General features: G+C 39.2%; 1 non-coding gene across 1 annotated transcript; it reads right to left on the bottom strand.

Annotated features, from left to right (window-relative positions):
* Window positions 1–11,129: 11,129 nt before the first annotated feature.
* LOC133236441 (U6 spliceosomal RNA) lies at window positions 11,130–11,236 on the bottom strand. Its single transcript, XR_009732892.1, has one exon. It is a non-coding gene; the product is annotated as a U6 spliceosomal RNA (small nuclear RNA).
* Window positions 11,237–12,490: the final 1,254 nt, after the last annotated feature.

The following is a 12,490-nucleotide window of genomic DNA, read 5'->3' on the forward strand; positions in this document are numbered from 1 at the left end:
TAGGTTACAGTTTACATCTGCTGTCCTGGCATAATTATTACCAGTGGCTTTCTTCACTGTCAAAAGCATCTCTACTGATAAATTATCTAACTGCCATATTTACAGTGAATCGTTATGATTTGTTGCCTAAATGCTCCTGCATTTAGACTTATGCTCCTTATCTTTAGACTTATGGTAACTGAATCTGCTACTTAAAGAAAAAAATCATTCTCCTCAGTTATATAATTTGGGGTTAAATTCAGAATCAATATTTACCCTGTTTTGACCATGCATTACTAAGCCAAGTACTTCACTGTGACATTGTTAACTGTCTTATATAACTTTTTGTTTTCTCTGAAATAATTGCCTCTTTAAAATTAATTTTGGGGGTACCTTACTTTTTTTCCCCAGGTGCTTTAACAGAGCTATGAAATGCATAAGCAACAGTTTTTCCAAATGTTCAGACTCTTCCAATGACTTTCCCCATAGCAACATTGTTCCTAGAGCCCTCTGTCCTTCTGTTCCATTTCAGACCCATTTGCTCTGGATATTTTGCACGATGTTATCCTGAGACTTCTCTTCAAATCCTAAAAAGATAGTTTTTCCATAGAATTCAAAACCCAGTCAAGCAGTTGAAATGTAAGGACAGAACTGTTGTTTAGTCGATAAGCCATGTCCGGCTCTTTTGCTACCCCATGGACTGCAGCCCGCCAAGCTCCTCTGTCCATGGGCTTTCCAGAAAAACCACTGGAATGGGTTGCCATTTCCCTCTCCAGGGGATCTTCCTGACCCAGAGATTGAATCCATGTCTCCTGTGTCTCTTTCACTGAATCTTTACCACTGAGTCATGGGTTTCAGAAAACAGAGGGAGAATGCATAGAAAGATAGAAGCATAGCATATTGATACCCCAAACTAATAAAATCTCTGAATTTTTTCTTCTTGCCTGAGGAAATATAAATGCTATACGGTCTCCAAAAATGAAAAACATTTATTACTTGGAAACAAAAGCAAAATATCAGGAGATTTAAGCAGCCTTCTGGGTTATGATCTAAAACTGCAAAGCCTTAATAGTTGTGGCATTATAGAAATATGCTTGAAATTTATATTTATGAAGAGAACAAACATTTAAACCTAAAACCAATTTAGTTTGTAAGGAGTGGAGGAAAGAAGGTATGTCATCTAGAGGAGTTATTTGGTGATTTATGATTAAGAATACAACTTGAACACATAAGGTAACTTAGCAAGAGGTTTTGTTCTGATGTAATGGTGCTAGTTTTAAACTTTAAACGTCTTGAAAAGGCAGGGGAATGTATGAAAGTCTCAGCTGATTCAAAGATAAATAATGTAAAATCAATAGTTATAGAAAAGATCCACATTTGTCTTCCTCTCTACAGAATAATTTCCATCTCTTTCAGAATCAGGTAAACTCTCTTTATCAATACTCCAACCTCAACCAATTCATTGTATTTATCTTAGTCCCAAGGTTTTCCATAGAAATAGTAAAAGAAAAAAAAAATGCTCCTGACTTTCTGCTACTCTGTTCAATTAATTTGTTCATTCAAGGAATAAAAATTCTTGAGAATCCATCTTTCTTCAAGTTTACATTTATCTCCACCTCTTAAATATATTTAACTTTTTACAAATAACTGTCATTTGTCCTCACTTTCCTTTTAATTTTCTGGGGATCTCCTGAGGATGACAATGGAATTTTTCTTTTCTTTCTTTTTCTTTTTTAAAGCCTAAAACATTTCTTTTCTGGACTTTTACAGAAAGAGTTTGCCCACTCCTGCTATCGTAATTTTCTTCTAAGACAGAAACATTGATTCTTCCCTTTCTCTTCTGCTGTTGTTTTTTTATCATAGACACACAGACATGGAGAGATGTAATTACCCCTTGCTATTCATTTGTGTCCAGATTTACTGGTCTGATTACATCATCAGTATGTACTATATCAAGGATAGCTTTTATATCAAATATAATAATGTAGACCCTAGTCTAAAAAAGCCTTTTTACAGCCACTAATTTAAGTTATAAATATTTATAATGACCCCCTAGAACAGATGGAGGAAATATTATTATCCTCTGAGGTCTAAAAATATTGAGTTTGAAAAAACTCAAAAGGTCTTGTCTTAGGAGTGTAATCCAATCTTTTTTGGCTATTTTGATTTGAAAATTCCTAAAGATCAGAAACTAACTAAAATTGCAATTATATCTACTATCTATTAAAGTCAGTGATCAAATATCAAATATTTATAATTTAAAATTATTTATATATTGCTATCTAAAGTTGGAAAAAAATCTTCAATATTATAATGACTAGTGAAAAAGAAAACAAATTTGTCCAAAAGTTTTAGATTTAATTGATGAAGATTAGGACAACTAAATTGTTACAAAATAGACTTCTCCTACATTGTATGATTTTAAAAGAAAGATACTTAGAACAACAGTTGGAAAGAAGACATATAAATCTATGTTTTTTAAAAATGATACCCAAAACAAGGTAGAAAGGTATGTTTTTATTACCTGTACTATGAAAATAAGCCTTTTGGAAGGAAAGATTAGGTCACACAAAAAAATTCAAAGTGCATAAGATGGATCAAAGTCAATCATTTCAGCAATTTGTACTCCTACGGCAAAGGATAAAGTTCAGCTACACAAAGAGTATCCAATTGGATGATGGACTCAGGTAAGTCACCTTGGCACAAACACTTCAAGCCCCGAATAAAGGGTTATCAATCCCTGCCATAACCTTAGAGATGTAAATCTGAAAAATAATAAGAACAGAAATAAAGACAACTTAAAAATCTAAATATACTGTATATGCACTTTTTAAAAAAATATACTGATCAGTGTTGCAATCACTGCAATATTGTTTCTTTCTCTCTTTTTAAAAAATGTGTTTAAAACATTTAAGAAAATCTAATATACTAGATGTGTGGCTTCAGTTGAATGAAAAAAATGTTGTTTAGCATCAATATTTATATACAGAAATTTAGCTTAATAAATTTAGTTTTTGTAAGAGAGCAACAGAGAATGCAGGTAAGAAGCAACAGTTAGAAGTGGACATGGAACCACAGACTGGTTCCAAATCGGGAAAGGAGTACATCAAGGCTATATATTGTCACCCTGCTTATTTAACTTACATGCAGAGTACATCATGAGAAATGCTGGACTGGATGAAGCACAAGCTGGAATCAAGATTTCCGGAAAAAATATCAATAACCTCAGATATGCAGATGACGCCACCCTTATGGCAGAAAGTGAAGAAGAACTAAAGAGCCTCTTGATGAAAGTGAAAGAGGAGAGTGAAAAAGTTGGCTTAAAACTCAACATTCAGAAAACTAAGATCATGGCATCTGGTCCCATCACTTCATGGCAAATAGATGGAGAAACAATGGAAACAATGACAGATTTTATTTTGGGGGGCTTCAAAATCACTGCAGATGGTGACTGCAGCCATGAAATTAAAAGACGCTTGTTCCTTGGAAGAAAAGTTATGACCAACCTAGACAGCATATTAAAAAACAGACACATTACTTTGCCAACAAAGGTCGTCTAGCCAAAGTTATGGTTTTTCCAGTAGTCATGTATGGATGTGAGAGTTGGACTATAAAGAAAGCTGAGTGCCAAAGAATTGATGCTAACTGTGGTGTTGGAGCAGAGAAGGCAATGGCACCCCACTCCAGTACTCTTGCCTGGAAAATCCCATCGATGGAGGACCCTGGTAGGCTGCAGTCCATGGGGTCGCTAAGAGTTGGACACGACTGAGCAACTTCCCTTTCACTTTTCACTTTTATGCATTGGAGAAGGAAACGGCAACCCACTCCAGTGTTCTTGCCTGGAGAATCCCAGGGATGGGGGAGCCTGGTGGGCTGCTGTCTATGGGGTCGCACAGAGTCGGACACAACTGAAGTGACTTAGCAGCTTAGCAGTGGTGTTGGAGAAGACTCTTGAGAGTCCCTTGGATTGCAAGGAGATCCAACCAGTCCATCCTAAAGGAAATGAGTCCTGAATATTCATTGGAAGGACTAATGTTGAAGCTGAAACTCCAATCCTTTGGCCACCTGTTGCAAAGAACTGACTCATTTGAAAAGACCCTGATGCTGGGAAAGATTGAAGGTGGGAGGAGAAGGGGATGACAGAGGATGAGATGGTTGGATGGCATCACCAACTCAATGGACATGAGTTTGAGTAGACTCCAGGAGTTGGTGATGGACAGGGAGGCCTGCCATGCTGCAGTCCACTGGGTCCTAAAGAGTCAGACACAACTTGGCCACTGAACAACATTTCTGATTTAAGATAGTTGTTCATATCTTCAAATGCTTATATGAGAATATTTCATTCTGCTTGATGTGTGAACTTACAGTTTCTTTATATTTTCTTTCCTTATAGTTTCCTTTGTATTTATGGGTTGTTTTATCAGAGGACAATTTTCCTCTGTTTGATATGCATGAAATTCCATTTCCTTGTTTTTGCTGTATGTGGGTTTCACTTTCCGTGTGTTCATTTCTACGGTATTGGCGTGTTTTCAAGATTCTTGACGTAATGGCGTCATCTCGTGTTAGTACAGCAAAGTCAAGGTACTTTGTTAGGTTTAGGGGGTGTTTTCTTGGGGCAAGGAGGGCTCTGAGTCCTCTTATGTTTCTCTTTTCTCTTGCAGGAACCTAAAGCTTCTCCTTTTTCTTTTTCCCCCTTTTTCTTCTTCCCCTTTTTCTTCTTTTCATCTCCCCACCCAATTGCCAAAGGGTATTTTTTACCCCCCCCCTTTTTTTTTGTACTTTTTTCCTTCTCCAGAGCTATGAGTTTCAATAATTGCCCCTTTAATTCTCGCTTGTCCCTTGAAATCACTTTTACTTCAAAAGTTCCTTCCCTGAAGCCCATGCTTGTGCCTGGACACTTTTTTAGTATTTTCAGACTAAGGGCAGACGTGGTGTTTCTGGTTGTGGATTAAAATCCAGTTTAGGCTTCCCATTACCTCCTGTATGTTGCTTCCCTGCATTTCTGGTTCTCCTTTCACTTGCTCGAGAGCCTCAGGAAAGGGCAAGGTGGTGGTGGGGGGGTGAGAAATTGGGCTCTGGGTTTTATCTTTCTCTTTTTATCCACAGTTATTTTGAAGTTAGGACATTCTCTGTCTTCTGGTTGTGCTGAAGATGTGATTTGAGTATAAATTCACTCTTTTTCTTTTGCTATTTGTATTGTTTGGGGAGAATCCATGAGGAAAAAAGTAGATAGATACACTACTGCCATTGTCTGAACCTACCTGGAGGTCCATCCACTACATTTTTATTGACTTTGGCAAACACTGAGATTTTGACTACTAGTTTCCATCTTTCATTCTTCCATGCTAACAAAAGTTCAGTTTGCAGTGGAGGAAGTAAATAAACACATTAAAAATTTTTTGATTTCCAGAATCTTGTGGTAAGGTGACATGGTTTATTCAAAGAGCTATAAGGAGACATTTACTGGGTAGGGTTTGCAGGAAAGTCTCAACCTTGTAAAAATGGTCAGATTCAGCTGGAAGTACCTTCTATTCTTTTCCTTTTTTTCTTCCATGAATTTAGATATGATACCTGAAAGGGGAATAGCTATCTTGTGACCACAGGATAAAAGTCAAAAGCTAAGGATGATAGTTTGAGGGCCTGCATCAGCCCTGGATTGCTTACTCTCAGCTTTCTGCTTATGTAAGATATGTAAGTCTTTCTTGATTAAGTCCCTATTTGTCAAGTCTCTGTTCAGAGATACATGTGTTGACCAATATCTTGATTTACTAAGGCATTTCCTCCTTTGTGCTATGGAGATGGTCATTTTCACAGCTCAGCTTGTCTAGAGATCCACTAATTTGTTGCATATTGCTATTCCTTGTATATCAGTTATATATAATGAGACTCAAGGTTTTCATCATAGAAGAATGCAGAGAAGATGATAAATATTCCCATAGATAGCTTTCTTTCATAGCCTCTGAACTTTTCTTCATTTTGTACTTCCTCCTGATAATAATCTCACCTATAATTTATAAATAAGCCAGGCTTGAAAGTGAAGTTGCTCAGTCGTGTCCGACTCTTTGCGACCCCAGGGACTATAGCCTACCAGGCTCCTCTGTCCATGGGATTTTCCAGGCAATAGTCCTGGAGTGGATTGCCATTTCTTTCTCCAGGGGATCTTCCCAACCCAGGGCTCGAACCCTGGTCTCCCGCATTGTAGACAGACGCTTTACCATCTGATCCACCAGGGAAGCTACGCCCATAAAACAAGTCACTAGCCAAGTTTACCATTCACTTATTTATTCATAGTTCACTAGGTGAACTACAAGGAACTTCCCCAGTGGTTCAGCAGTAAAGAATTCACCTGCACTGCGGGAGACAAGAGTTTGAACCCTGGGTCAGGAGAGGAAATGGCAACCCACTCCTGTATTCTTGCCTGGAGAATCCCGTGAACACAGAAGCCTGGCAGGCTATAGTCCATGAGGTCACAAAGAGTCAGACATGACTGAAGCACCTGAGCACGCATGCGTGCATGTGAACTACAAAGCTTGCTTATCCAGGCGTTAGGTGACATGTGATGCTACCAGTGAGGGGTGCGTGGCATGAGCATGCCAGCTGTGGGAGCAGGCGCACCATGGTATGACATACACCTGCTCCAGACGGAGGGAGGTGAACAGGGCAGTGCTAATTTGGGAAGACAGAAGGCAGGGGAGCAGAAAGAAGGTTACAGGAGGTCCATGAGAGGGCTCCAAACAGGAAACCTCAAAGAAAATGTCACGCCTAAGTTAAATAGAACAATGCTTGGGGTGTATTATGCTTAATCTCTTTTTCTTCTGTTATCCCAATGTGGGTTTATATTCCCTAGCAGAATTCCTTACACATAGGGAGTGCTCAGAATGAAGGATTAATTTGATAAACTTTGAGGTAGGGTGTAGTTCTTTTTCTAATGAAATTTATGATCTTGGACTGTCTAGATGTTTATGCTTGATTTCTTCATTTCTGAGTAATCCTTTGTTATAAAAAGGTACCCAGGATTTGTTTTCATTGGGTGTGGTAAGAGATGCAGACACAGAAATGACTGTCAGGCAGGAAGACTTTTTATACCCACATAGCCCTAGAAATAGAGGTACAGCTCATCATGCAAGGCTGCATAGGGAAGTACCAGGCTTGGTCAGGAGACAGAGAGAACGAGGGAGAAATGTGGGCAAGAGTATTTACTGTGGTTTCTGTGGGGAGGAATGGGAGAGACAGGGTAAACAGGATTAGGACTGGCAAATTTGAATAATGTTAGCAGGTGCTGGGGCATAGGGGCTGTACCTTGTTGTCAGGTACCACGTGCTGGAGTGATTAGGGCAGGGAACTAGTGGCCTAGAATTATGAGCCCAATGAAGGCTGGGGTACAGGCTGGATTGGGTGGTTTACATATGAAAGGTGAATTATCTGCTATCTCTAGGAGTTAGCTAATCCTGGGAGAAGCAATACTTCCAGGGTTAGCAAGGCCTCAGACATCAAAGCAGCAAATCCAGAAAGTAGAAAATGGTATTATATACATTTTTGCATTTACTTTAGTTTCCTGTGAATAACATCTTTTTAAATTTTATTTATTTATTTTATTTTGTTTTTAAACTTTACATAATTGTATTAGTTGTGCCAAATATCAAAATGAATCCACCATAGGTATACATGTGTTCCCCATCCTGAACCCTCCTCCCTCCTCCCTCCCCATACCATCCCTCTGGGTCGTCCCAGTGCACTAGCCCCAAGCATCCAGTATCGTGCATCGAACCTGGACTGGCATCTCGTTTCATACATGATATTTTACATGTTTCAATGCCATTCTCCTAAATCTTCCCACCCTCTCCCTCTCCCACGGAGTCCATAAGACTGTTCTATACCTCAGTGTCTCTTTTGCTGTCTCGTACACAGGGTTATTGTTACCATCTTTCTAAAGTCCATATATATGCGTTAGTATACTGTATTGGTGTTTTTCTTTCTGGCTTACTTCACTCTGTATAATAGGCTCCAGTTTCATCCACCTCATTAGAACTGCTTCAAATGTATTCTTTTTAATGGCTGAGTAATACTCCATTGTGTATATGTACCACAGCTTTCTCATCCATTCGTCTGCTGATGGACATCTAGGTTGCTTCCATGTCCTGGCTATTATAAACAGTGCTGAGATGAACATTGGGGTACACGTGTCTCTTTCAATTCTGGTTTCCTCAGTCTGTATGCCCAGCAGTGGGATTGCTGGATCATAAGGCAGTTCTATTTCCAGTTTTTTAAGGAATCTCCACACTGTTCTCCATAGTGGCTGTACTAGTTTGCAATCCCACCAACAGTGTAAGAGGGTTCCCTTTTCTCCACACCCTCTCCATATTTATTTATTTATTTTGGGGTGTGCTGGGTCTTTCTTGTTGCACTCAGGCTTTCTCTAGTTGCAGCAAGCAGGGGCTCCTCTTTGTTGCACGGGATTCTTATTGTGGCAGATTCTCTTACTGTGGAGCACAGACTCTAGGGCGCAGGTTCAGTAGTTGTGGTGAGTGGGCTTGGTTGCCCTGTGGCATGTGGAATCTTCCCAGACTAGGAATCGAACCTGTGTTTCCTGCATTGGCAGGCAGATTCTTAACCACTGGACCACCAGGGACATCCGTGAATAATATCTAATAAAGTGTTCGTGGTAAATACAAGCTAATTCATAAAGTAATTCTATATTCTGTAGTGCTCTTCACTTAGTACGTATGCTAAAATCTACAGACCAACAGATCCTAATACAGCTCCTGGTGTTGGGCTTGTAAGCCCTCAGTAAGAAAGGTCTAATGAATCCTATAGAGATTTTCAATAAAATATTAAAGGCAACCAATGGCAGCACAGATAACCCGTCATGAAACTGGGACTTGACCATAGGCATCATGTTTCCTAATGCTTTGTGTTATCCAGTAAGACCATGCTTTGACCACTGCAAAGGCCTGTGCAGCTGCTCCTGAGAAAGTCTAAATAATAAACTTCAGGTAAAGCATCTCACTTCTAGTCAGAAATCAGGAACCTGTTCAAAACAACTGACTCTGGAGAATTTGAGGAAAGTTCCAGGAAGAGTTTTCCCCACTTCTGCTTTCTGGACTTTCAAAGTCCTATTGAATTTCCTTCCCAAAGATGAATCATGGCAAGCCTGACTGAAATCTCAACATTTGGTCGTCTCCAAAGCATCAGTAATCACGGCAAGCCAGCTGCTGCTAAGGCAATTAGGAAAATTCCAACACCCTGAGCTGATGGTCTCGTCACTTTTTGGCAATAAAACAAAGCATAAGAGACCCAGAGAAATCGTCAAGGTCATATCTTTATTACTTCCCAGATGTGCCACTTTTTCTTTCTCTACTTCCTAGAACAACAAAACAGTAATTATCTGTTAGTCATAAACCTTGTGATTCAGCTCTGTGATTATTATTTTCTCCAATTAAATAAACTGTATATACCCTTCACAATTTGATTTTGAACTCAAGTGGCCAACTCTGGCTGCTTAGCTAGAGACGGAAGTTTAGGTATTAACGTTTTCTTAATGTTGCTTTAATAATTATTTTAACCTCTCATCTTACTCTCACCTTGGCGGAAATTATGGTCTCATTGGATGTTTGCGCTACAGGCTGCAACTAGATGTTAACCAACCTTGGTAAAGAGTTTCATTGTTGGCAACCAGTCAGGCTTGTGTCATTTGTGTTGCCAGAAGAAGAAAGAAATTTTATTTTAAATTGCTACTTCTATACCAGGAGAATTCTTGGTTTATAACCTCAATATAGATAGCTTCTTCCCCATGACTTAAATAGCAAAACACTATTACAGTTACAAACCATTTAAACAAGTGTAACTAGCATCATATTATGTGTAACTAGCAAGATATTGCATTGATTTCTATGAATATAAAACCAAGCAAAAGCATGAATAAAATAAGTGTTAATGGTATGTAGTCCATTCTTCTTTCTCAGAACCATAGTAAGTGGCTTTCTCTTAGAGGAATAATTCTATATGGCATGGGCGTTGTTTTAGTTCATTGTGCTTTGCTCTTAAAAGAAAGACTCATGTTAATAATAAAACAAAGCATTTATCAAAATCTATAAAACTGTGATACTTTGTGGCATATTATAAGCACATTCATGTCAATTATTTTATTTATTTATTATTATTTTTTTAACTTTACAATATTATATTGGTTTTGCCATATATCAACATGAATCCGCCACAGGTATACACATGTTCCCCATCCTGAACCCTCCTCCCTCCTCCCTCCCCATACCATCCCTCTGGGTCGTCCCAATGCACCAGCCCCAAGCATCCAGTATCGTGCATCAAACCTGGACTGGTGACTCATTTCATATATGATATTATACATGTTTCAATGCCATCCTCCCAAATCATCCCACCCTCTCCCTCTCCCACAGAGTCCAAAAGACTGTTCTATACATCAGTGTCTCTTTTGCTGTCTCATATACAGGGTTATTGTTACCATCTTTCTAAAGTCCATATATATGCGTTAGTATACTGTATTGGTGTTTTTCTTTCTGGCTTACTTCACTCTGTATAATAAGCTCCAGTTTTATCCACCTCATTAGAACTGATTCAAATGTATTCTTTTTAATGGCTGAGTAATACTCCATTGTGTATTTGTACCACAGCTTTCTTATCCATTCATCTGCTAATGGACATCTAGGTTGCTTCCATGTCCTGGCTATTATAAACAGTGCTGCGATGAACATTGGGGTACATGTGTCTCTTTCAATTCTGGTTTCCTTGGTGTGTATGCCCAGCAGTGGGATTGCTGGGTCATAAGGCAGTTCTATTTCCAGTTTTTTAAGGAATCTCCACACTGTTCTCCATAGTGGCTGTACTAGTTTGCATTCCCACCAACAGTGTAAGAGGGTTCCCTTTTCTCCACACCCTCTCCAGCATTTATTGCTTGTAGACTTTGGATCGCAGCCATTCTGACTGGCATGAAATGGCACCTCACTGTGGTTTTGATTTGCATTTCTCTGATAATGAGTGATGTTGAGCATCTTTTCATGTGTTTGTTAGCCATCTGTATGTCTTCTTTGGAGAAATGTCTATTTAGTTCTTTGGCCCATTTTTTGATTGGCTCATTTATTTTTCTGGAATTGAGCTGTAGGAGTTGCTTGTATAAAAATATGGAACACTTTATGAATTTGCGTGTCATCCTTGCGCAGGTGCCATGCTAATCTTCTCTGTATCGTTCCAATTTTAGTGTATGTGCTGCCAAAGCGAGCACTCATGTCAATTATTTTATTCTGATTTATAGAAACTGTATAATTTCCCCACCCAGAAATAATGCTGGGATATATATATATATATATATAAAATACATATTGAGTAAAGTTATAAGGGAATGCTGTTTCACAATCTTTTACAGATGTGTGTGGAAAATAGCACTTGGAGAGCATCATCCCACTGTCATTAAGTATTCTTTTAAAATCTCAATTGTAATGATTTCATATAAAGCCATTGTACAGATTATCATAGTTTATTTTATCTGTCTTCAATGGTTAATTATTTGGTTTGTTCCCAATTTGTTGCAATGAAAAACACAATACCCCCACTAAAAAGAAAAAGAAACAAAAAAGAAAAATAATAAAACACAAATATAACTCTACAAAGTACTTCTTTATAGCTCAGTAATACTCTTGCCTGGAGAGTCCCATGGATGGAGGAGCCTGGTGGGCTGCAGTCCATGCAGGACGCAGCAACTTCACTTTCACTTTTCACTTTCCTGCATTGGAGAAGGCAATGGCAACCCACTCCAGTGTTCTTGCCTGGAGAATCCCAGGGACAGGGGAGCCTCATGGGCTGCCGTCTATGGGGTCGCACAGGGTCGGACACGACTGAAGCGACTTAGCAGCAGCAACAGCAGCAATATGCCTTTTGTTCTTCCTAGGAGAAGTTTCTAGAGGAAATGAATGCATACTAGTAAGCTTTTAAAAGAGCTCCCCTGATAAACTGGAAACTCCATGTGGGTAGAACTGTGTCTCATGTTCATCCTTATAGCCTCAACCCCTGGCCCAGTGCCTGACCTGGGTACACATTCAATGTGTATCTGCTGCTTATCTATACATTTTTAAGATTTTCTACAATGAACAAAAGCTCCCACCTATCCACAGAAGGTGCCACTGGTTGATTAACATTGAACTTTTAGAGTGAGTTGTGGCCTCCTATTGGGGGTGTGTTGGCAAATGTTTAATACTACAGCTCTGAGAATAGTTCTACCATGAATGTTAGTTGATGTTTTCTTGCACTTTAATGAGTAAGAAGGGCTTCCTTGATGTCTCAGATGGTAAAGAATCCTCCTGCAATGCGGGAGATCTGGGTTCGATCCCTGGGTTCAATCCCTGGGTTAGGAAGATCCCCTGGAGGAGGGCATGGCAACCCACTCCAATATTCTTGCCTGGAGAATCCCATTAGACAGAGGAGGCTGGTGGGCTACAGTCCATGGGGTTGCAAAGAGTCGGACATGACTGAGCTATTAAAT

The sequence above is a fragment of the Bos javanicus genome, chromosome 2 (genome assembly GCF_032452875.1).
Source record: "Bos javanicus breed banteng chromosome 2, ARS-OSU_banteng_1.0, whole genome shotgun sequence".
Taxonomy (NCBI): domain Eukaryota; kingdom Metazoa; phylum Chordata; class Mammalia; order Artiodactyla; family Bovidae; genus Bos; species Bos javanicus.